The following is a 24,348-nucleotide window of genomic DNA, read 5'->3' as shown; positions in this document are numbered from 1 at the left end:
CTTTATCACTTCCCAAAAGGCCTATCTCTTACTATCACGACAATGGGGATTAAATTTCAACACATGAAGCTTGGGGGACAGCTTAGACCATAGCAGTTTGGAAGTAACTTATATGAATAGGAAAGTCGCTTTTAACTGACCGACAGGTGCCTGGTATTTAGTCTTCCAACTCTGGAGATCCCTTCCCTCCCTCACGGTATGGCCCTCCACTTCATTTTTGGGGCATAACATCTTTATAGGACAGTGGTCATGTCCCAATACTAACAGGAGAACATTTAGGACTCTAACAGGTTTTCGAGAATGCATCGGTAAGGGCCACTAAATCCGATTTGTCTTGGTCCTCTTTGTGGTCTAGGAGGACAGGCAAGGGTGCAGGTTTTCCAGAATGTGTTGGTAAGGGCCACGAAATCCGACATTCCTTGGTCCTCCTTGTGGTTTAGGAGGAAAACTAATGTTTCTGCTGCTGTATCAGTGAGTGCAAGTATTCCATTCAGCAGGGTCCAGGGACTGTTGTGGGTTCTTGGGCAAGAGGTGTTTCTGCTGCTGTGTTGGTGAGTGCAACTATTCTGATCAGCAGGGTCCAGGGACCATTGTGGGTTCTTGGGCAGGGGGAGAAACAAACAGACCAAAACCATGGGCGGTTTTGTCTGTCAGATGGGAAACACTCAGGCATCAACAGGCTCACCCTTGAAATGCATCCTAAGCCATTGGGACCAATTTGACCTGCCAACCCTGAAAAACAGGCGGCTCATTTTTTTCTGCACTACAGCTTGGCCCCAATATTCTCTCACTGATAGGGAAAAATGGCCACCTGAGGGAAGTATAAATTACAATACTATCCTGCAGCTTGACCTTTTCTATAAGAGGGAAGGCAAATAGAGTGAAATATCTTATGTCCAAGCTTTCTTTTCATTGAAGGAGAATACACAACTATGCAAAGCTTGCAATTTACATCCCACAGGAGGACCTCTCAGCTTACCCCCGTATCCTAGCCTCTCTACAGCTCCCCTTCCTATTAATGAAAAGCCTCCTCTAATCTCCCCCATCCAGAAGGAAATAAGCAAAGAAATCTCCAAAGGACCACAAAAACCCTTGGGCTATCAGTTATGTCCCCTTCAAGCTGTAGAGGGAGGGGAATTTGGCCCAACCCGAGTACATGTCCCCTTCTCCCTCTCTGATTTAAAGCAGATAAAGGCAGACCTGGGGAAGCTTTCAGATGATCGTGATAAGTACATAGATGTCCTACAGGGTCTAGGGCAAACCTCCAATCTCACTTGGAGAGATGTCATGCTATTGTTAGATCAAACCCTGGCCTTTAATGAAAAGAATGTTGCTTTAGCTGCAGCCCAAGAGTTTGGAGATACCTGGTATCTTAGTCAAGTAAATGATAGAATGACAGCTGAAGAAAAGGACAAATTCCCTACCAGTCTGCAAGCCATCCCCAGTATGGATCCCCACTGGAACCTCAATTCGGATCACAGTGACTGGAGTCACAAACATCTGTTGACCTGTGTTCTAGAAGGACTAAGGAGAGTTAGGAAAAAGTCCATGAATTATTCAATGATGTCCACCATAACTCAGGGAAAGGAAGAAAATCTTTCTACCTTCCTCGAGTGGCTATGGGAGGCCTTAAGAAAATATAATTCCCTATCACCTGACTCACTCAAGGGTCAATTGATCCTAAAAGATAAGTTTATTGCCCAATCAGCTGCAGATATCAGGAGAAAGCTCCAAAAGTGATCCCTGGGCCCTGAACAAAATCTGGAGGCATTATTAAACCTGGCAACCTCAGTGTTCTATAATAGGGACCAAGAAGAACAGGCCCAAAAGGAAAAGCAAGATCAGAGAAAGGCTGCAGCCTTAGTCATGGCTCTCAGACAAACAAACCTTGGTGGTTCAGAGAGGACAGAAAATGGAGCAGGCCATCACCCAGTAGGGCTTGTTATCAGTGTAGTTTACAAGGATACTTAAAAAAGATTGTCCAACGAGAAACAAGCCGCCCCCCTATCCATGTCTGCTATGCCAAGGCAATCACTGGAAGGCACACTGCCCCAGAGGACAAAGGTTCTCTGGGCCAGAAGCCCCCAACCAGATGATCCAACAACAGGACTGAGGGTGCCTGGGACAAGTGCCAGCTCATGTCATCACCCTCACTGAGCCCTGGGTACATATAACCATTGAGGGCCAGGAAAATTGACTTCCTCCTGGACACTGGTGTGGCTTTCTCAGTGTTAATCTCCTGTCCTGGACAGCTATCCTCAAGGTCCACTACCATCTGAGGAGTCCTGGGACAGCCTGAGGAGGTGGTATTTCTCCCACCTCTTCAGTTGTAATTGGGAGACTCTGCTCTTTTCACATGCCTTTCTTGTTATGCCTGAAAGTCCCACACCCTTATCAGGGAGGGATATATTAGCCAAAGCTAGAGCTATTATCTACATGAATATGGGGAACAAGTTACCCATTTGTTGTCCCCTACTTGAGGAGGGAATCAACCCTTAAGTTTGGGCATTGGAAGGAACAAACTCAAGCTCCAGCCTTAAGCCTTCCCACAGGACAAAATTTCTCTTTATACATCACAGAGAGAGCAGGGATAGCTCTTGGAGTCCTTGCTCAGACTCGTGGGACAACCCCACAACCAGTGACATACCTAAGTAAGGAAATTGATGTAGCAGCAAAAGGCTGGCCTCACCATTTATAGGTGGTTGTGGCAGTGGCCGTCTTAGTGTCAGAGGCTATCAAAATACAAGGAAAGGATCTCACTATCTGGACTACTCATGATGTAAATGGCATACTAGGTGCCAAAGGAAGTTTATGGCTATCAGACAATCACGTGCTTAGATACCAGGCACTACTCCTTGAGGGACTGGTGCTTCAAATATGACATGCATAGCCCTCAACCCTGCCACTTTTCTCCCAGAGGATGGGGAACCAATTGAACATGACTGCCAGCAAATTATAGTCCAGACTTATGCCACACGAGATGATCTCTTAGAAGTCCCCTTAGCTAATCCTGACCTTAACCTATATACCGATGGAAGTTCATTTGTGGAGATTGGGATACAAAGGGCAGGTTATGCCACAGTTAGTGATGTAACCATACTTGAAAGTAGGCATCGTCCCCCAGGGACCAGTGCCCAGTTAGCAGAACTAGTGTCACTTACCTGAGCCTTAGAACTGGGAAAGGGAAAAAGAATAAATGTGTATACAGATAGCAAGTATGCTTATCTAATCCTACATGCCCATGCTGCAATATGGAAGGAAAGGGAGTTCCTAACCTCTGGGGGAACCCCCATTAAATATCACAAGGAAACCATGGAATTATTTCATGTAGTGCAAAAACCCAAGAGGTTGCAACAGCAGCATAAGCGGCTGGCAGAGACAGAAAGTCGGAGAGAGGTTGGAAGAGACAGAGACAAAGAAGGAGTCAAAGAGAGAGGAAGAGTGAAAAAGAGAAATCAAGTCAAAGAGAGACAGAAAGAGAGAGGAAAAGACAGAGTGACAGAAAGTCACAGAAAGAGAGGAAAGACAGAAAGAGACAAAGAAGAGAAAGAAAGAGAGATGAAAGTAGTAAAAAAAACAAACAAAAAAAAACCCAAAATAAAACAGTGTACCCTATTCCTGTAAAAGCCAGGGTAAATTTAAAACCTATAATTGATAATTGAAGGTCTTCTCCGTGACCCTATAACACTCCAATACCACCTTGTTCTCAGTGTAAACAAGGGCGTAGCCCAAAAGCACTGAGGCCACTGACAACCCGTAGCCTTCCTATCAAAAATCCTTAACCCAGCAGGTTTCCTAACAGGGGATTTAATCCTAATTAATTGCCATACAAAGGTCTGATGAGACCTAGGAGGAACTCCCTTCAGGACAGGACGATAGATGGTTCCTCCCAGGTGATTAAGGGAAAAAGACACAATGGGTATTCAGTAAGTGATAAGGAAACTCTTGTAGAAGCAGAGTTAGGAAAATTGCCTAATAACTGGTCTGCTCAAAGGTGCGAGTTGCTTGCACTCAGCCAAACATTAAAGTACTATAGTATCAGGAAGGAGCCATCTATACCAATTCTGAGTTAATATGGACTGAACGAGGTCTTATTAATAGCAAAGAATAATTGAAATCCCAAACTTACAAGGTTTTCAACAAAAGTAAAGTTTGCTAAAAGTTAATATTGTAACATGTCACTCACTCTCAAAGGATTTCTCAGACAGTTTGCAAGAAATAACAAAATCTATCCTTACTGTACAATCCCAAATAGACTCTTTGGCAGCAGTGACTCTCCAGAACCACTGAGGCCTAGACCTCCTCACTGCTGAGAAAGGAGGACTCTGCACCTTCTTAGGGGAAGAGTGCTGTTTTTACACTAACCAGTCAGGGATAGTACAAGATGCTGCCCAGTGTTTACAGGAAAAGGCTTCTGAAATCAGACAACGCCTTTCAAACTCTTATACCAACCTCTGGAGTTGGGCAACATGGATTCTTCCCTTTCTAGGTCCCATGGCAGCCATCTTGCTATTACTTGCTTTTGGGCCCTGTATTTTTAACCTCCGTTTCAAATTTGTTTCCTCTAGGATCGAGGCCATCAAGCTACAGATGGTCTTACAAATGGAACCCCAAACAAGCTCAACTAAAAACTTCTACTGAGGACCCCTGGACCAAATCACTGGCCCTTTCACTAGCCTAAAGAGTTCCCCTCTGGAAGACACTACAACTGCAGGACCCCTTCTTCACCCCATCCAGCAGGAAGTAGCTAGAGCAGTCATTGCCCAATTCCCAACAGCAGTTGGGATGTCCTGTTTAGAGGGGGGATTGAGAGGTGAAGCCAGCTGAGCTTCTGCATCGGATGGGGACTTGGAGAACTTTTGTGTCTAGCTAAAGGATTGTAAATGCACCAATCAGTGCTCTGTGTCTAGCTAAAGGATTGTAAATGCACCAATCAGCACTCCATAAAATGGACCAATCAGCACTCTGTAAAATGGACCAATCAGCACTCTATAAAATAGACCAACCAGCAGTCTGTAAAATGGACCAATCAGCAAGATGTGGGCAAAGCCAAATAAGGGAATAAAAGCTGGCCACTCAAGCCAGCAGTGGCAACCGGCTCGGGTCCCTTTCCACGCTGTGGAAGCTTTGTTCTTTTGCTCTTCACAATAAATCTTGCTGCTGCTCACTCTTTGGGTCTGCACTACCTTTATGAGCTGTAACACTCACTGCAAGGGTCTGTGGCTTCATTCCTGAAGTCAGCGAGACCATGAACCCACTGGGAGGAACAAACAACTCCAGACGTGCCAATTTTAAGAGCTGTAACACTCACTGTGAAGGTCTGTGGCTTCACTCCTGAAGTCAGCGAGACCACAAACCCACCAGAAGGAAGAAACTCTGGACACATCTGAACATCTGAAGGAATAAACTCCAGACACACCATCTTTAAGAGCTGTAACACTCACCGCAAGGGTCTGTGGCTTCATTCTTGAAGTCAGCGAGACCAAGAACCCACAGGAAGGAATAAATTCCAGACACACTATGCTTATCCCAAAGATTAGCCTTCACTGGAAGAAGAATAGCCTGGTCTACTGTCCCAAAATTTATTTTATTTACACTCATGTTTGTTTTTCTATCATCTGAGGACTATTCCTTTGGGTTAACCTCTATGAAAATGCAACAATGGTAGAGTAAAAAAGTGGCACGTTGTATTAGTCAGGGTTCTCCAGAGGAACAGAACTAATAGGTTATATGCATATATGAAAGGGAGTTTATTAAGGAGAATTGACTCACAGGATCACAAGGTGAAGTCCCATGATAGGCTGTCTGCAAGTTGAGGAGTAAGAAAGCCAGTAGTGGCTCAATCCGAGTCCTAAAACCTCAAAAGTAGGGAAGCCAACAGTTCAGCCTTCAGTTTGTGGCAAAAGACCTGAGAGTCCCTGGCAAACCACTGGCATAAGTCAAAGCATCCAAAGGCCAAAGAACCTGGAGTCTGATTTTCAAGGGCATGAAGCATCCAGCATGGGAGATAGATGAAGGCTGGAAGACTCAGCTAGTCAACTTCTTCCACCTTCTTCTGCCTGCTTTTTCTAGCCATGCTGGCAGTTGATTGGATAGTGCCCACCCACATTGTGGGCGGGTCTTCCTCTCTCAGTCCACTGACTCAAATGTTAATCTCTTTTGGCAACACCCAGAAACACCCAGATACACCCAGAAACAATAATTTTGCAACCTTCAATCCAATCAAGATGACACTTAATTTGTTAACCACCACATACATTAAGCTACCAACTATATTTAATACCTTTGGGAGAATTTATTTGCTGTATAGCAGAAGGAAAAGCAGGTCCCTGAGGAACTAGGATAATGGGACATGGTAGAGAAATCTTGGGCAGGAGGCTTACCAGATGGAATTAAGATCGTGGAAGATGATGGTGCTAAAAGGACAGGTAGAAGGATGCCAAAGACAATCATCTCTGCTGTAGTAGTACTTGAGCTCAAAGGGGAATCTTTAAAACAGAACAGTTCTTCCCTCTTAGTTCACCCAATAAAGTTGAGTGACATTTACTACAAAGAACAGCATGGCAGCAAGAGATATACTTGCAACAAGGCATCTTTGTCATCCACTATACAATAGGTGACAGTTTTAAGCACAGAGAGATTTGACATGTCTTGCTGTTTGTGGATGTGTGGGTTTGATTACTGTGACATTGGGTATGGGGGAAGACTAGGGTTGAGGGAACAAGAATAAAGATGCAGTGAGTGTGAGTGGGGAGTCAGGGTTGGAGGGAATGGCAAGCTCCATGACATATAAGGCCTTTGTTTTCAGCTCTCTGAGAAATGCTTTCCTTGTTTCCTCTCCTCCTTTGTTCTTTCCTCCTTTTCCTCTGCCCCATCTTTCCCTCTTTTCTTGTTCCCATTATCCTAGGACTTCCTGCATCTTACTAACTTATTCTCTGCCTGGGTTTTGAGGATGCCAGTGATACTTTTTAATCTGGCTTTGCCTCTGGCCCCATCCTAGTCCCAGTTGGTGTTCCTTAGGACCCAAGAGACTGTTGGCAGATATTGTTTTTACAAATCAAGTCACATATCAGGTCCAAAGTCTATGTACACAGTGTTATCAGCTCATCAATTAATGGTAAGCAGCTATATGCTTTGTGTGTGTTTCCAGAGCTGCACAGGGAGCCCTGGTAGCTGATCAGTGGCTTGGGCTCTGGTGCCAGTGGAGTTGGAAGGAACAATTTGTATGGCTCTGAATTATCTGTTAGAATTTGCATGCTTCTCCTTGGTGTCCAGACTATTTTCTGTAATCCCCTCTGGTAGTTTATAAAGACTTCTCCATCATAGGATGCAGCTTTGATAGCAACCTCATGAAAAAGGATGGAAACACACAAAAAATATCATTTTACCCAGCAGTCCCTTCCAGCTCCTTAGCATTAACCTTTTCCTCCCATTCTCAATAATACTAGATCAAGAGAATGTAAGCACCCAAGACCTGTCTTAGGGAATTCAGACCTCAGTCCCTTATGTGGAGTGAACTGAAATAAGAAGTCATACTAGGGCCTCAACATTCTCAATCTACTTTTTTATTGTATATGTATGAGAAGGGTAGGAGTGGCTGTGAATTGAGGGAGAGAGGAGAGAGAACAGATTTTGTCCCAATTGCATGTGCTAGCTGGTGTGCAGTAATGATGGAGTGTTGTTTTTGCATCAGAAGTCACCTATTTGTGAATTATAGGTGATTAGGGGAGCCATGTTGTCCTTTGTACCTGAAGGGCCACTGGAAAAGTGATGTGGAGAGCAGAACTCTCTGTCTCTAGTCTCTTCTTTTCCCTTCTAGAGTTTGGAGTAACAGGCAGAAAATACTTTTCTACAGATTTTTAAGTCAGACATTTCCCTGACACTCAAATATACTTTGGGTCTTCTAGTCTCTGTTGGCTTCTTTCACACAAGAATTCTGCTGCTGCTGAAACTCACATCTGGCATGAGCAGCAGGAAAGGGCCAATGAGTCTATTGGACCTTGTGAACAAAGCAGAGTCCTAATGGTTGGAGGAGTGAGAAAGGTGGTAAAAGTCAGTGCATGAAATTAAGGATAAGAGACCCTTGTGCAAGTTCTTCAGAAAGTTCAGTGGTTTCCAAATTCTACATGTGCTACTTTAGTTTCCTGTAAGACAGCACATAGAGAAGGTGCTCAATATATGCTTAATGAATTGAAAGGGAGAAGGAAGTTACAGTCTCTGAGAACCATTATCTAGTTTCCACTCACCCCATACAGATTTCTTAGAGAAGAGGCTAGAAAAATAGATCTGTATTGATCTTCAGAATTTCCAAACGAATATTGTATCTGGGCTATGGCCTTGATATATGTAGACAGAAAATTCCATCTCAACAAAAGCAAGCACCATCTGTAATATCCATTAAACCCTAAATGACCAATGGTGTGTTTGAGATCCAGAGAGGTGAAGTGAATTTTTGAGCTTCTATAGTAGGAAGAGGAAGGTGAGAACATAATTGAAGTATTCTGACTCCTGTTTCTCCATAAGAATAATTTTTATTCTTCTGGAAACAATGATGAGAATGGAAATTCCACTTGTTTGACAGCTTTGGATATTACTAATCTACAGGTGGTCAGTTCACAGTAAGCAGGAATAAGGAAAAGTAGCATTAGGCTTGCTCATCACATGCAAAATTCTCCCTTATGCCCACCAATGAGGAATTTCATATAGAATTGTAACAATGTTAATTATAATAATACTCTGCATAGGTTTATGATTAAGTTCCTGCAGCATCTCATCCCTCATATGTTTCCAAGGCACATTTATTTTTTAATACAAGTATCTTTTTCACCTTATGAATGTTAAGTACTACAATGGTTTCTTTTGCACATTTCTTCTCTTGAAAATAATTTTTTAAAAGCTTGTATTGATTAATTTATAGAAGCATGCTTTACTTTTAATGACATTGTATCCAAGATGTTGCTAGCCAAGCCTTAACTCTGTTCCTTGTTTCTGTCCCTCCTCCCACTTTTTCTGTCTTGTAATTATAAATAGTGAAATGTTAAACTAGACTGGCTTGCATTTAGGACTTTCCCCAAAGGCCCCAGCAAAGGACCTGGGGATGAGCCAGTATTTCACAAATTTGGTTTAGACATGTACACTCGAGGTTTCCCAAGTCTCCATTCTGCCAAGTTGGCCTAGCAATCTCCCAAGAATCACTTGTCCTGCTGTGTTCTGCCCTGTGGACTTCCAGGGGATCTATTCAATTGGGCCCTTGTGTTCTAAGAGGCCCAGGTATGCTGATATCTGAGGCGTAACTAAACAAACCCAGCAGGGGATGGGGAGCGGCCTGGGTTACCACCATAAGAAGAGCTGTTCCCCTCATCCATCTCTCATCACAGTTCCAAGAAAACATTAAGCACCTGGTTGCAGAGGAGAAGACACATTGCCTGGACTCTTGTGCCTTCTGTTCTGTAAGAGCCAGGGACACACTCGACTAACAGACACACTGACACCAACAAATGACTGGAAAATACAAAAATGGACAGCATTAAATGGTGGTGGTGATGGTGGTAGTGTGTGTGTGTGTGTGTGTGTGTGTGTGTGTGTGTGTGTTTTAAAGCTATATAAATTGAGATTTTCTTTCTAGGCCTTCTAGTTTTTTTCTAGAAGAATTAGGGCAGGGATGGACATAACTTCAAATTGATTCTCAGCCAGTATCCTTCTAGGACCATGTCTTTACGCTTCCCGCTCACTTATCTCTTTTTTAAAAAGGAAAAGAAAGTCCTGTAGGAAAGCCATGTGCTGATGTATTTTTTACAATTTTATTTAGTAGAGGCAAAGATGTAAGCATTTTACATGTGCTGTCCCTTCTCTCCTGCCACTCTTCTATTTCTTCCTCCTTCTGGTGTCCTTTTCAGACCCTTTATTCCTAATTTATCTCTGTTTCAACCTATTCTCTATATTTGTTTCCTAACCCCTAAAAACATCTCTTTCTGGAGATGATAGTTGGGTGGTGGGATATGAGAGGAAGACAGAGGGAGAAAGAAAGAGAGAGAGAGAAATGGGACAAAGATGGGTGGACACTATGGAAAGGGAGGCATTCCTCTCTGTCCTAGCATGCATCTTCTCTGACTTCCCCTCATCTTCAGAGAAACTAATACTAATACGTACCATACAATGAATACTTAATATGTGCAAGTGGTTTCAATACATCATCTCATTTAATTTTTGTAATGACTCTGCAAGCTGGTAACATTGCTCCCATTTTACAGATGAGAAAACTACAAAGGTTCAGCAAGGTGACTCAAGTGGAGTTGAACCACTAAGATTTGAATCCTGGCTCTGCTATCTACTAGCTAAATGAGCTTGGGCATGTTGCTTTTCTCTCTGTGTCCCAGTTATCACAATTACTCTACTCTAGAAAGGTACATAGCGTGTGTCATCCTTGCTAGAAACTCACATTGTTCATCTGTTAAACTCCTATGTACCAACTTGCTGATAGCAGGGAACCATCCCAGATGCACTTCAGGACTCTTCTTCTCTTCCCACGTGGTTTGTGCATATGGACAAAGATGTTTGGAAGACTTGGTTGGTGGGCATTTCAGGCCATTCATTCATTGCACAATTAAACCAAAAAACAACTACTTGTTGTGGATCATGCAAAGCACTGAGAAGACAATAGTGAATGACAATACGTGGCCCTTGTTCTTATGGAACCACACAAAAAAATTTTCATTGCAGCAAGTGCTACAATGGATCCAATGGGCAGGAACATAGTAATATAACTGAGGGAAACTTGGAAAACTTCCTTTAAAAAGTGATGATGGAGGTAACTTCTGGAGAAAGAGAGGTAGTTGATTCTTAAGGAGCGAGAAAGAGCTTTCCAGAAAAGGAAATAGCTTGCACCTTGTAGTAGGAGGGAGTGTAGCAGATATAAACTGAAGACAGGTGAGTACAGCCAGAGTGCAAGGAATGAGCAGTATGTGGTAGGGTACTGTCAACATGTCAGGCTAGCAGGTATCTCTTTGAGGACTCAGGTATGTGTGGCACTCTTCCATCATACTATATAAGCATGGAGATGGTACACCAAAGATTTTCTAGGGCAGTCATGAATTCAAATTCCATAGTGTTGTTGCCATAAGCACATTCATAGTATCAGTTTATGTGTTGTAATTTAAAGCTGAGAAAAGAGGGTAGCTGTATGCCTTCTCAGCTCCCTGGGGATGTCTATTTTGTGGAACCAATGGGTGGGCCTCAAGAAGTTTCAAAATAGAGAAGGGGTACTAAGACTCAGTATACCAGGGAAGAGGCAGTTACACTAGGTGGTGGCCCTGGCTAGGCATCTTTCTCATTGGTTCCTCATCACTTTCTGACTCCCTTCTTTATTCTCTATTCCCCCAAAGCCCTACCCCCTTGAAGACTGGAGTGCTGGTCAGGTGGGCCAGCATCAGGGTAGGATTTCCATTTGTGGGAGCTTAAATTAGTCAGGGTAATGAGTTAGAACTTTAAAGGGCAAGAAGAGCCAGGGGATGATGGCAAGTCTGTTCTTCGAAAGCACTAATGGTCAAAAGCTGAGTGTGGCAAGCCTAAGGGGTGAAAGCAGGGTCACAAACAAACAGGAGACAGTTCCAAGAAGGACTGGAGTCAGGTGTGCAAAGGAACAGAGAAGGAAGTGAAGAGCAAGAGTAGGAGTGAAGTGAGAGGGTTCAAGGCAATTACCTCAAATGAGGCCCTGAAGGCTGGGACTCATTTTCTTTGGCTGTCTGCCATGTAGTATGTGGGTGGGTTGGCCCAGTATAATGGCATGGGTCTGGGACTTCCCTGGTTTGCTCAGGGAGAAGTTATGACTTGCCTGGGAGCATTCTTGAGGTAGAAGGCTGGTTCTCACCAGCACTTTGCTAATCCACAACCTTTCTCTTACACCAGCTCCTGAAACTGGCCAATGTGGAACTGAAAGTTTCAGCACCTGCTCTTCCCCCAGCCTCTGGTTGGCATGGGGCCAAGGGGGAGGATATGAGTAGGCTGGGCTTAATCAAAATACTGGAAGCCACCTACCTCCTGTGTGGGAAGGATTGATATGAACAAAGAGTTTCACAATTTCTTGAACTGTAAAGAGGCTCGGCAAAGTCTTCAAGTACTTAGTAGGGTGGATGTAAGATGAGAGGCAAAAGTATTCAGTGATTAAAGGTGTTAATCTTAAAAGCATACAATCTGAATTCAGATCCCAGCTCTGCCACATGATGGCTGTGTGATCTCAGGTGAGTCACTCAACCTTTATGTGTCTCATTTTTTCTACAATAGGAAAATGAGGATAATGATATTTGTCACCTAAGATTGTTGGACAGTTTAAGTGTAGGAATGCATGTAAACTGCTTAGCACTGTGTCTGGCATATAGTAAATGTTTAATAAGTAATAATGGTTATTTTTACTGGAAGAAAGCTGGATAGAATCTCCTATCTGAATGATCTCTCCAAGTGCTTGAAATCTACAGGGGTTGGGATGGTGTTTAGTAATGCAGAAAAATGGCAAGGATGGAAATCGTTATTCCAATTGTTGGGTTAAAGGTGCATTCTAGATGTAGGAAACTCCTAAATGGGAACTTAGCAGAGATAAACCAGGGAAGGAAGTCATGTTGTTGCATAGCATGTACTAGCAGAGGTTTAGTCTGATGGCCCTTGGCAGTAGCCCAGGGTTAGCTCATTGATAGGTAGGTCTGGGACTTGGCTGGGCAGGGGATAGCTGAAACAGCCAAGAATAGGCAGAACCAGAGGAAGAATGCAAACCTTTGCATGAGAAGCACTGAAGAAACAAATGAGAAGACTTGAAATCTTGAAATGATCATGTCTGGGATAGCAGTGTGAGGACAGACACAGGATGCATAGCCAAGGTCAGAAGGCATGTACCTACAGGGACCAGTCCAGAGGGAATGAGGAGCTAGAGCAGCAGCAATTTGAGTAGGTTCACTGTGAGTGCCATGAAAGGGGCCCTGAGGGAGGGTATTTGGCTTTATAGGCTGCCAACTCAGTAGTGTGTGGGTGGGGTGGCTTGGGCTGGTTGGTATGGACTGTGGCAGACAGTAATAACAATATTACTGCCAGGTGGATATAATTTCTGTTTTACAGTGGAGAAAACTTAGAATTAAAGGCATCAAACAATTTGTCTTACATAGCACAATTAATCATTAACAAAGATGGGAATATGGGAATAATCGCTAAGAGAACATCTGAGGTAAAATGAACAGTAAAGCAAAGTTTCCTCATGGTGGCAGGGGTGGCATGGGGGCAGAAGCCATAAGTACAAGAGAATGTAGGCAGTTGTTACTCTCTCTGAAACTGTATATTAGAATTGCTACATTATAAAGAATGCAGTATGATTTAGTAGTTAAGGAGTGCTTTCTGGAGCCATATTGCTTATACTCAAAATCTGGCTCCTCCACTTACCAGTTGTATGACCAACTGTATGAGCAAGTTACTTAATCTCTCAGAGCCACAGCTTTCTCATCTGTAATGTCAACAAATGGTAGTACCTACTTCTTATGACTTTTATGTGATTTAATTAGTAAAGCACTTAGAAAAGTACCTGGCTCATAATGGGCACTATCTAAATTTTACCAATTAATAAAATAATAATAATTAGAGCAATAACAAGGACTAGTTTAGATAATGCATATAAAATACTTACCACAATGCCTGCACATGGGAAGTGCTCAACAGATGAATTATTATTATTATTACTATAAATACCCTACAGCAATAACAATTAGGTAAGCACTGGCCTCAGGAGGAGTTAACTAGCCTCACTAACCCGTGGCAGAAAACCTTTATTCTAGAAATCTGAGAAAGACACATTCTTCTCCTACAAATACAGCTCCTTCTTTCTATATTTCTCAAACTGCAAAATAAATGAACTGTCCTAGGAGGTATAGTGCTCCCATCATAGCAGGCACTAAAGCACAAGCTGGCTAATTGCTAGGCAGGGTTGCTGTATAGGATACTGACAGACAATAATAACAATGATAGCTAACAGTAACATAGGTACTCCTAGTATCCCCATTTCATGGATAAGGGAACTGAGGCAAAGAGCACTCAAGTCCTTTGCCTGAGATCACATAGCCAGTAAGTAGCAAAAGTCCCTTTCAACCCCCTGACATCCTCTTGTGAAACATAGTAGATTCAGTCCCCAAGACTGTAATATGAATAAGATTATTGGCTTCCCTTTTCTTCTTGTCATGATAAAAGGAAGTGATGGTGAGTATTGGATTAGAGGTACAAGATTTAAAAGAGGAAAAATATAAAAGAAGACAGTAGGGCCAGTGGCACTTCAACAGACAAACTTTATCAACTCACATCTTTGTGGGGGTAGCCTCAGTATATTGAACCTAATCTCATGAGATCTGAACTGCCTGAGCTGTCTCTCCCAGGAGTCCTCAGGGGATTTCGAGATCAGAGCTGGCCCAGAATTGCGAATTGGAGACACAAGTGCCCACACAAAATTGTTCTGCCTGTTCCAGGTCTGTAGGGAGCTGACTCACGTTTTGCTTACTACAATGGGCTCTATTTCAGTATCAGTTTGATCTCTTGCCAGAGCTGTGTTCACGGAGGAGAGGGAAGAGAAGAGAGGGGATTCCTGGCCTGTGGGATGGTTCAGAAATGGGAGTAAGGAAGTCATATTTTCTCACTCAGGAAATAAAGTGGCTGGAACAAAGAGTTCAGGTCAGACAGTAGCAAAAGCTGAGGGAAGACACTAGCAGGAACTGAATGAAGTTCAGTAAGGAGGGGTTAGCTATAGAGGACTTTGACACATAAGTTTGGATCTTCTATTCTTGCACTTATTCTCTGACATCAACTGGGTGTCCTATGATTCAGTTCAATTTGAACACTAACTACCTTGAGTATCTGAGCAGCAGAATGATATCCAAATACTCCAGGAAGATTCTGGCTGACCTATGCACACTGCACTACAGTGATCTGAGACAGCAATTCAAGGAGACTTGAAGATAGAAAGGTCTCTGAGAAGCTGTTCAATAGCCCAATCTAAACGGAACTAGATGGTAAGGGGATGGAAGCCACAGGAAAAGAACTGGAAAGAAGGGATAAGAAAAGAAGTGGTTGACACCACGGAAAACTGCTTATTCAGTTACATCTTTATTCAAGATAAGTCCTCTGTCTAGAACCCACTTCTTACATTCCTTCACTTGACTAACACTCATCCTTCTAAACTTACTCCATTCTCTGTGAAAGTTTCCCTGGTCTCCCAGATTGTATGAAAGTGACTTGTTCATGTATCTATTTTGTCTACAATATTTAGAGTTTCTTAAGGGTAATTTCTCTTTCTTTCTTTCTTTCTTCTTTCTTTCTTTCTTTCTTTCTTTCTTTCTTTCTTTCTTTCTTCCTTTCTTTCCTTTCTTCCTTTCTTTCTTTCTTTCTTTCTTCCTTTCTTTCTTTCCTTCCTTTCTTTCTTTCTCTTTCTTTCTTTCTTTCTTTTCTTCTTTCTTTTCTTCTTTTTCTTCTCTTTCTTTCTTTCTTTCTTTCTTTCTTTCTTTCTTTCTTTCTTTCTTTCTTTCTTTCTTCCTTTCTTTATTTCTTTCTTCTTTTCACCAAATATTTCTTGAATACTTACTACAGTGCAAGGAAATGAAGAAAGAACTTGGGACAGACATTCCACCTGATTCTGGTGACACTGGGTTTGGAAATTGATTGGATGTCTTATGTGAGGCTATCTTAGTGACTTCCAGAGAAAATAAAATCTTTTGGTGTCACTAGCATAGAGGGTGTGGTAAAATAAAAAATATATTTGGGAATGGAACTTCCCAAGTGATAGGACTCTCTTTGTTACAATAATGAGGTGACTCATAGGGAATAGAACTAGGTAGCTTCAGGATGATGGTTGGTTGCCAAAAAATCAGCTTTATTATTAGAAAATTAGGACTGAACAAAGGAGATATTCAAGGAGGTTACAGATTGAGTTCAATCATGTGGTCAATGATTTAATCAATCATGCCTACTAATGAAACCTCATATAAAAATCCTGAAACCATGAGGCTTAGAGACCTTCAAGGTTGGTGAGTACATCAATGTGCTAAAGAGGATGACATGCCTAGATTCCATAAGGAAAGGGCATGAAAGCTCTGCACCACTCCCCTCCCCAATGTCTTGCCCTATGTATTTCTTCATTTGGCTATACATCTGTATTATTTATAATAAAATGGTAGTCATAAGTATAGCACTTTCTAGCAAATTATTTAGCCCAGAAAGAGATCATGGGAACTCATGTACTTGTAGCTGGCCAGGCAGTAGTGTGAGTTGCTTGGGGAAAATGACATTTGTGGCTGGTATCTGAAGTGGGGACAGTCTTTTGGGACTGAGCCCTTAACTTGTGAGCATCTACACTAACTCCAGATTGTTGGTGTCAGAATTGAAAGACTTTGCCCTTAATCTGTGGAATCTGTACTAATCACAGGTGGTTATTGTCAGAATTGAATCGAATTTTGGGATACCCAGTAGATGTTAGAGAGTTGGTGCAGGAATACTGAGAAGTTGAAATCATGTGTTATCGAGTAACCTCACAAGAGTGTAGAGGTAAAGGGTCCAGAATGGAGCCTTAACTGGGTAGTGATGGTACAGTGATAAAGAGAAATATCCACTATTCATGAAGGACCTTGATGTCACTCTTTAGTGTGTTAGTCCTTATCCAAGAGCAGCTTCAGTTGGACTTTATGGTAGGCAAAATAATGGCCTCCTGAGATGCTTTTCATCCTAATCCTCAGAACCTGTGAATATGTTACTTTATATGGAAAAGGAGAATTATGATAATATGTGGAATTAAGGTTAACCTTAAAGTGGGGATATTATCATGAAGTATCTAGATGGGTCCAGTGTAATTTCAAGGGTCCTTAAATGTGGAGGAAGGAGGCAGGCAAAATGAGTCAGAATGATGTGTTATGAGAATGACTCAACTGGCCACTGCTGCCATTAAAGATAAGATAAAGGAGTCCATGAGCCAGGAAATGTAGGTGGCAGTTAGAAGCTAGAAAAGAAACACAGCCCTGATGACATCTTGACGTTAGTTCAGTGAGCCCCATTTCAGAATTCTGACCTCCAGAATTGTAAGTAATAAATTTGTATTATTTTAAGCCACTATGTTTGTGGTATGATCATGCACCGTATTAATGACATTTCAGTCATTGAAGGACTACATAGATGACAGTGCTCTCATAAGATTGTGATGGAGCAAAAAAATTTCTATCACCTAGTGATATTGCAGCAATCATGCTGTTGTAAGCATTGTGAGATCATAGCCATCGTAATATCATAGAACAACACATTATTCATATGTTTGTAGTGATGCTAGTGCGAACAAACCTACTGTGTTGCCAGTCATATAAAAGTATAGCACATACAGTTATGCATATTAAATAATACTTCATAATGATAATAAATGACTATGTTGCTAGTTGACGTATTTATTATACTATACCATGCTTTTTATTGTTATTTTAGAGTGTACTCCTTCTACTATAAAAATAACTGAAGAAATCTCAGGAAGGTCTTTCAGGAGGTATTCCAGAAGAAGGTATTGTTATTATAGGAAATGACAGCTCCATGCATGTTATTGCCCCTGAAGACCTTCTAGTAGAATAAGATATGGAGGTGGAAAACAGTGACATTGATGATGCTGGCCCTGTGTAGGCCTAGGCAAATATGTGTGTTTATGTCTTCCTTTTAAACACAAAAGTTTAAAAGTTAAAAAAGTTAGAAAAACTTGGGTTGGAGCAAGATAAGCAAGATGGTGGAATAGAAGCCTCTACTGATCATCCCCCTACAAGGATACCAATTTAACAACTATCTACACATAAAAAAGCACCTTCACGAGAACCAAAAATCAGGCAAGCCCTCAACACACCTGGTTTTAACTTCATACCACTTAAAGAAGCAATGAAGAGATAGGAAAAACAGTCTTGAATCACCAATGCCACCCTGCCCCCAACCTCCAGCAGGGGTGGTGTGGTGTAGAGAGCGTTTCTGTGTTCTAGGGAGTGTGAGGGCACAGCAGTTGTGAAGGACTGAACTCAGTGCTGACCCCTTATAATAGAAAACAAAACCAAAACAAACTCAGCTGATGCCCAACCAATGGGGGGAGTATTTAAACCAGCCCTAGCCAGAAGGGCAATTGCCCATCCCAACAGTACAAACTTGAGTTCTGACAAGACTCACCACCATGGACTAAAGTGTTCTGGGGCTCTGAATAAACTTGAAATGCAGTCTAGGCTGCAACTCCTAGTCAAGTTCTGGTACTGACTGGGCCCAAAGACAGTGGACTGGTGGGGCACAAGACCTACTGAGAAACCAGTGGGAATTGTTAAAGGAATACTGACATCACCCCTCCCCTAACCCCAGGCTGCACAGCTCATGGTTCCAAAAGAGACCCCTTCTTTCTGCATGAAAAGAGAACAGGGAAGAGTCGAGATAACTTTTCTTGCATCTTGGATACCAGCTCAGCCACAGCAGGATAAGGCACCAGCCAGAGTCATGAGGTCTCCTTTCCAGGCCTTAGTTCTTGGTTGATATTTCTAGACACACCCAGTGCCAGAAGGGAACACATTGCCTCAAAGGGAAGAACCCAGTCCTGGCAGGATTCATCACCAGCTAACTGAAGAGCTGGATATTACCAGCAGTAATATCCAGGAACTACATAGAGGGCCTTGTGTGAGCCTCTTGAGACTTGCTGATTTAAGGTGAGACTCAAAACATAATCAAATGTGGTGGCTATGGGGCAAAATTCCTTCTGCTTGAGAAAACTGGAGGGAAAAGTAAAGGGCATTTTGTCTTGCAAGTCAGGTATCAGCTTGGCCACAGGGGAGTAGAGTACAAAGCATGCTCTTGTGGTCCCCAATTCCAGGACTAGGCCCTTGAACAGTATTTTTGGACTTGCCCTTGGCCAAAATGGAGCCTGCTACCATGAAGTGTGAGTCCCAGGCTATGCAGCATTTACCAAAACCTGACTGAAGAGCCCTGGGACATTAACAGAACATCAGTGGTAGTCTGGCAGTACTCTCCATGGGCCTGAGGTGGTGGCGGCCATGGGGTAAGGCTGCTCTGCCTTTGAAAAAAGGAGGGAAAAGTGAGAAGGACTATGTTTTGTGGTTTGAGTGTCAGCTCAGCCACAGTGCAATAAAACACCAGGTAGACAGCTATGGTTTTTGACTCTGGTCCCTTACTCCTAGACGGCACCCTTGGACCAACCCGGGGCCTGGGGAACTCACTGTCCTGAAGGGAGTGACACAGGTCTGACTGGATTCGCCATCTGCTGATATTAGAGACCCAGGGCCTTGAGCTAACATAGGCAATAGTCAGGGAACGGTTACAGCACATCTTGGGGAAGACCCCATGCTGCACTGGCTTAATGTCTGACTCAGCACAGCACTAGTGGTGGTGGCCACAGTGTTGCTGGTGTCACTCCACCTTCAGTTCCAGGTGGCTCCAAACAGACAGAGAAACTACATTTGTTTGAGAGAAAAGTAAGGGAAGAGCACAAGTGTCTCTGCCTGGTTATACAGAGAATTATCCTGGGTCTTGTCCAAGACCATCAAGGTGGTACCTCTATGAGTCTGAAAGAACCACAGCATTATTGGGTTTGGGGTGTCCCCTAAAGTAGATACAGCTTAAATCATAACATCCAAGTCATTTTGAATATCTGGAAAGTGTTCCCAAGAAGAATGAGTACAAAGAAACCCAGACTGAATGGAAGACAATAAATATCTAACTCTCCAATCCCTAGATACAGACAAACATTTACAAGTATCAGAATCATCCAGGAAAATATGGCCTCCCAAATGACCTAAATAAGCAACCAGGGACCAATTCTGGAGCAACAGAGATATGTGACCTTTCAGACAGAATTCACAATAGCTGTTTTGAAGAAACTCAAAGAAATTCAATATAACACAGAAGGAATTCAGAATTCTAACAGACAAATTTAACAAAGAGATTGAAATAACTAAAAATAATCAATCAGAAATTCTGGAGCTGAAAAATGCAACTGGCATACTGAAGAATGCATCAGAGACTTTATAGAGCAGAATGGATCAGGGAGAAAAAAAGAATTAATGAGCCTGAAGACAGGCTATTTGACAGTCAGAGGAGACAACAGAAAAAAAAAGAACAAAAAACAATGAAGCATGCCTATAGGATCTAGAAACTAGCCTGAAAAGGGCCAATCTAAGAGTTATTGGCCTTAAAGAGGAGATAGAGAAAGACATAGGGGAAGAAAGATTATTCAACAGGATATAACTGAGAATGTCCCAAATCTAGACAAAGATATCAATATTCAAGTACAACACCAAGCCCATTTAACCTAAAGAAGATTACTTCAAGGCATTTAATAATCAAATTCCCAAATATCAAGGATAAGGAAAAAACCCTAAAAGCAGTAAGAGAAAGGAAACAAATTACATACAATGGAGCTCCAATACATCTAGCAGGAGACTTTTCAGTGATAACCCTACAGGCCAGGAGAAAGTGGCATGACATATTTAAAATGCTGAAGAAAAAAATCTTTTACCCTAGAATAGTATATTCCAAAAAAATACCCTTCATGCATGCAGGAGAAATAAAGACTCTCCCCAACAAAGAAAAGCTGAAACATTTAATCAACAGTACACCTGTCGTACAAGAAATGCCAAAGAGAGTACTTCAATCAGGATGAAAAGGACATTGATGAACAACAAGAAATCATCTCAAGGTACAAAATTCACTGGTAATACTAAGTACACAGGAAACACAGGATATTACTAAAATGTAGCTGTGGTATGTAAGTTCACTTTATCTTAAGTAGAAAGACTAAATGTGAATGAGTCAAAAATAATATAAGAACTACAAAAACTTTTCAAGACCTACACAGTACAATAAGACAAAAATAGAAACAACAAAATATTGAAAAGCAGGGAGATGAACACAAGGCTTAGAGGCTTTATAACTTTTGTTCCTGTTTGTTTGTTTGCTTATTTATGCAAACAGTGTTAAGTTGTTATTGGTGTAAAGTAATGGGTTATAAGATAATATTTGCATGCCTCATGGTCACCTCAAACCAAAAACACATACAATGGATACACAAAATATAAATATCAAGAAATTAAATCATAACACCATAGAAAATCACCTTCATTGAAGGAAGACAGGAAGGAAAGAAAAACCACAAAACAACCAGAAAACCAATAACAAAACGGCAGAAGTCCTTACTTATCAACAATAATATTAAATGTAAATGGACTAAACTAATCAAAAGCCAGAGAGTGGCTGAATGGATTAAAAAAACAAGACCCAATGAGCTGTTGCCTACAAGAAATACACTTAATGTATAAAGACACACACACAGACTGAAAATTAAGGGATAGAAAAAGATATTCCATGCCAATGGAAACCAAGAAAGAGCAGTATACTTATATCAGACAAAATAGATTTTGAGAAAAAACTTTAAGAAGAGACAAAGAAGATCACTATATAATGATAAAGGGGTCTATTTAGAAAGAGAATTTAAGTATATTTGCACCAACTGTGAAGCATGCAGACATATAAAGCAAATATCATTAGAGCTAAAAAGACAGACTCCAATACAATAATAGATGGAGATTTCAACATCCCACTTTCAGCATTGGACAGATCATCCACACAGAAAATCAACAAAGAAATATTGGACTTAGTCTGCACTATAGAACAAAGGGATCTAATAGACAGTTACAGAACATTTCATCCAAGAGCTAAAGAGACTAAACATTCTTTTCCTCAACACATGGATAGGTAACAAAGCAAGTCTTAAAACATTCAAAAAATTGAAATAATATCAAGCATCTTTTCTGACCACAAGGGAATAAAACTAGAAATTAATATAAGAGGAATGTTGTAAACTATACAAATACATGGAAATTAAACAATATGCTTCTGAATGACCAGTGGGTCAGTGCAGATATTAAGAAGAAAATTGAAAAATTTCTTGAAAGAAATGATAATGGAAACACATCATACCAAAACCTAGTGCAGCAAAAGCAGTACTAAGAGGGAATTTTATAGCTGTAAGTGTCTACATCAAAAAAAGAGAAAAAAAACTTCAAATAAACATTCTAATGATGGATCTTGAAGAACTAGAAAAGCAAGAGCAAATCAAACCCTAAATTAGTAGAAGAAAAGAAATAATAACGATCAGAACAGAAATAAATAAAATTGAAATGAAGAAAACAAAACAAAAGATCAATGAAACAAAAGTTACTTTTTTTGAAAAGTTAAACAAAATTGACATACTTTTAGCCAGACTAAGAAAAAATGAGAGAATATACAAATAAATGAAATTCAAAATGAAAAAGGAGACATTCCAGCTAATACTGAAAAAAATCAAAGGATAATTAGTGGCTACTATGAGCAACTATATACTAGTAAATTGGAAAATCTAGAAGAAATTAACAAATTCCTAGACACGTGCAACATACCAGCATTGAATTATGAAGAAATCAAATATCTGAACAGTGCAATAACAAGTAAGGAAATGGAAGTTGTAATAAAACCTGTCCTAGTAAAGAAAAGCCTGGTACCTAATGGCTTCACTGCTGAATTCTACCAAACATTTAAGAAAGAACTAATGCCAATCCTTCAACTATTCTGAAAAGTAGGTGAGAATTGAATACCTCCAAACTCATTTTACAAGACAAGTATTACCTGGACAGCTAAACCAGACAAATACACATCAAAAAAAGAAAATCACAGGCCAATATCCCTGATGAATATTGATGCAAAGATCCTCAAAAATACTAGGAAACCAAACGCAATAATACATTAAAAAGATCATTCATCATAACCATGTGGGATTTATCCCTGGGATGCAAGGATGCCCCAACATAGGCAAATCAATGAATTTGATACATAATGTCAATTGAATGAAGGTCAAAAACCATATAATCATTTCGGTTGATGCTGAAAAAGCATTTGATAAAATTTAACATCCCTCATGATAAAAACTTTGAAAACACTGAGAATAGAAAGAACATACCTCAACATAATAAAAATCATATATGACAGACCCACAGCTAGTATTATACTGAATGAGAGAAAACTGAAAACATTTTCTCTAACATCTGGAACATGAGAAGGATGCCCACTTTCTCCACTGTTATTCCACATATTACTGAAAATCCTAGCTAGAGCAATCAGATAATATAGGGGAATAAAGGACATCCAAATCAGAATGTAAGAAATCAAATTATCCTTGTTTGCACATGATATCATCTTATATTTGCAGAAACATAAAGACTTACAATAGAACTATTAGAACTGATAAACAAATTCAGTAAAACTGCAGGATACAAAATCAACATACAAAAGTCAGTAGCATTTAAATATGTCAACAGTGAACAACCTGAAAAAGAAATTATAAAAGTAATCCCATTTACAATAGCCATAAGTAAAATTAAATAATTAGGATTTAACTTAACCAAGGAAGTGAAAGATCTCCTTAATGAAAACTATAAAACAATTTGAAAAGAATTTAAGAGGACACCAAAAATGGAAAAATATTCCATGTTCACAGAATGGAAGGATCAATATTTTTATAATGTCTGCACTACACAAAGCAATCTACAGATTCAATGCAACCCCTATCAAAATACTAATGATGTTCTTCACAGTAATAGAAAAAACAATCCTAAAATGTATGTGGAGCCACAAAAAGTCCAGAGTAGTCAAAGCTATTCTAAGAAAAAAGAAAAAAACTGGAAGAATCACATTACCTGGTTTCAAATTATACTACAGAACTTTAGTAATCAATACTGCATGTTACTGGCATGAAAACAGACATGTACACCAATGAAACAGAATAGAGAACCCAGAAAAAAAATCCACACACTGACAGTGAACTTATTTCTAACAATGATGCCAAGAACATACACTGGGAAAAGACAATGTCTTAAATAAATGGTGCTGGGAAAAATAGGATATTCATATGTAGAAGAATGAACTGGACCCCTGTGTCTTGCCATATACAAAAATCAAATCAATATGGCTTAAAGATTTAAGACGTCAAGCTATGAAACTACTAAAAGAAAACATTTGGAAATCTCTCTAGGACATTTGTCTGGGCAAACCTTTTTCGAGTAATAACCCACAAGCACAGATAACCAAACCAAAAATGGACAGATGCGATCATATCAAGTTAAAAAGCTTCTGCACAGCAAAGGATACAATAAACAAATTGAAGAGTTAACTCACAGAATGGGAAAAAATATTTGCAAGCTACCTATCTAACAAGAGATGAATAACCAGAATATATAAGGAGCTCAAACAACTCTATAGGAAAAATCTAATAATCCGATCAAGAGATGAGCAAAA

The sequence above is a fragment of the Hylobates moloch genome, unplaced genomic scaffold (assembly GCF_009828535.3).
Source record: "Hylobates moloch isolate HMO894 unplaced genomic scaffold, HMol_V3 SCAFFOLD_7, whole genome shotgun sequence".
NCBI lineage: Eukaryota > Metazoa > Chordata > Mammalia > Primates > Hylobatidae > Hylobates > Hylobates moloch.
This window is presented reverse-complemented; position numbering follows the sequence as displayed.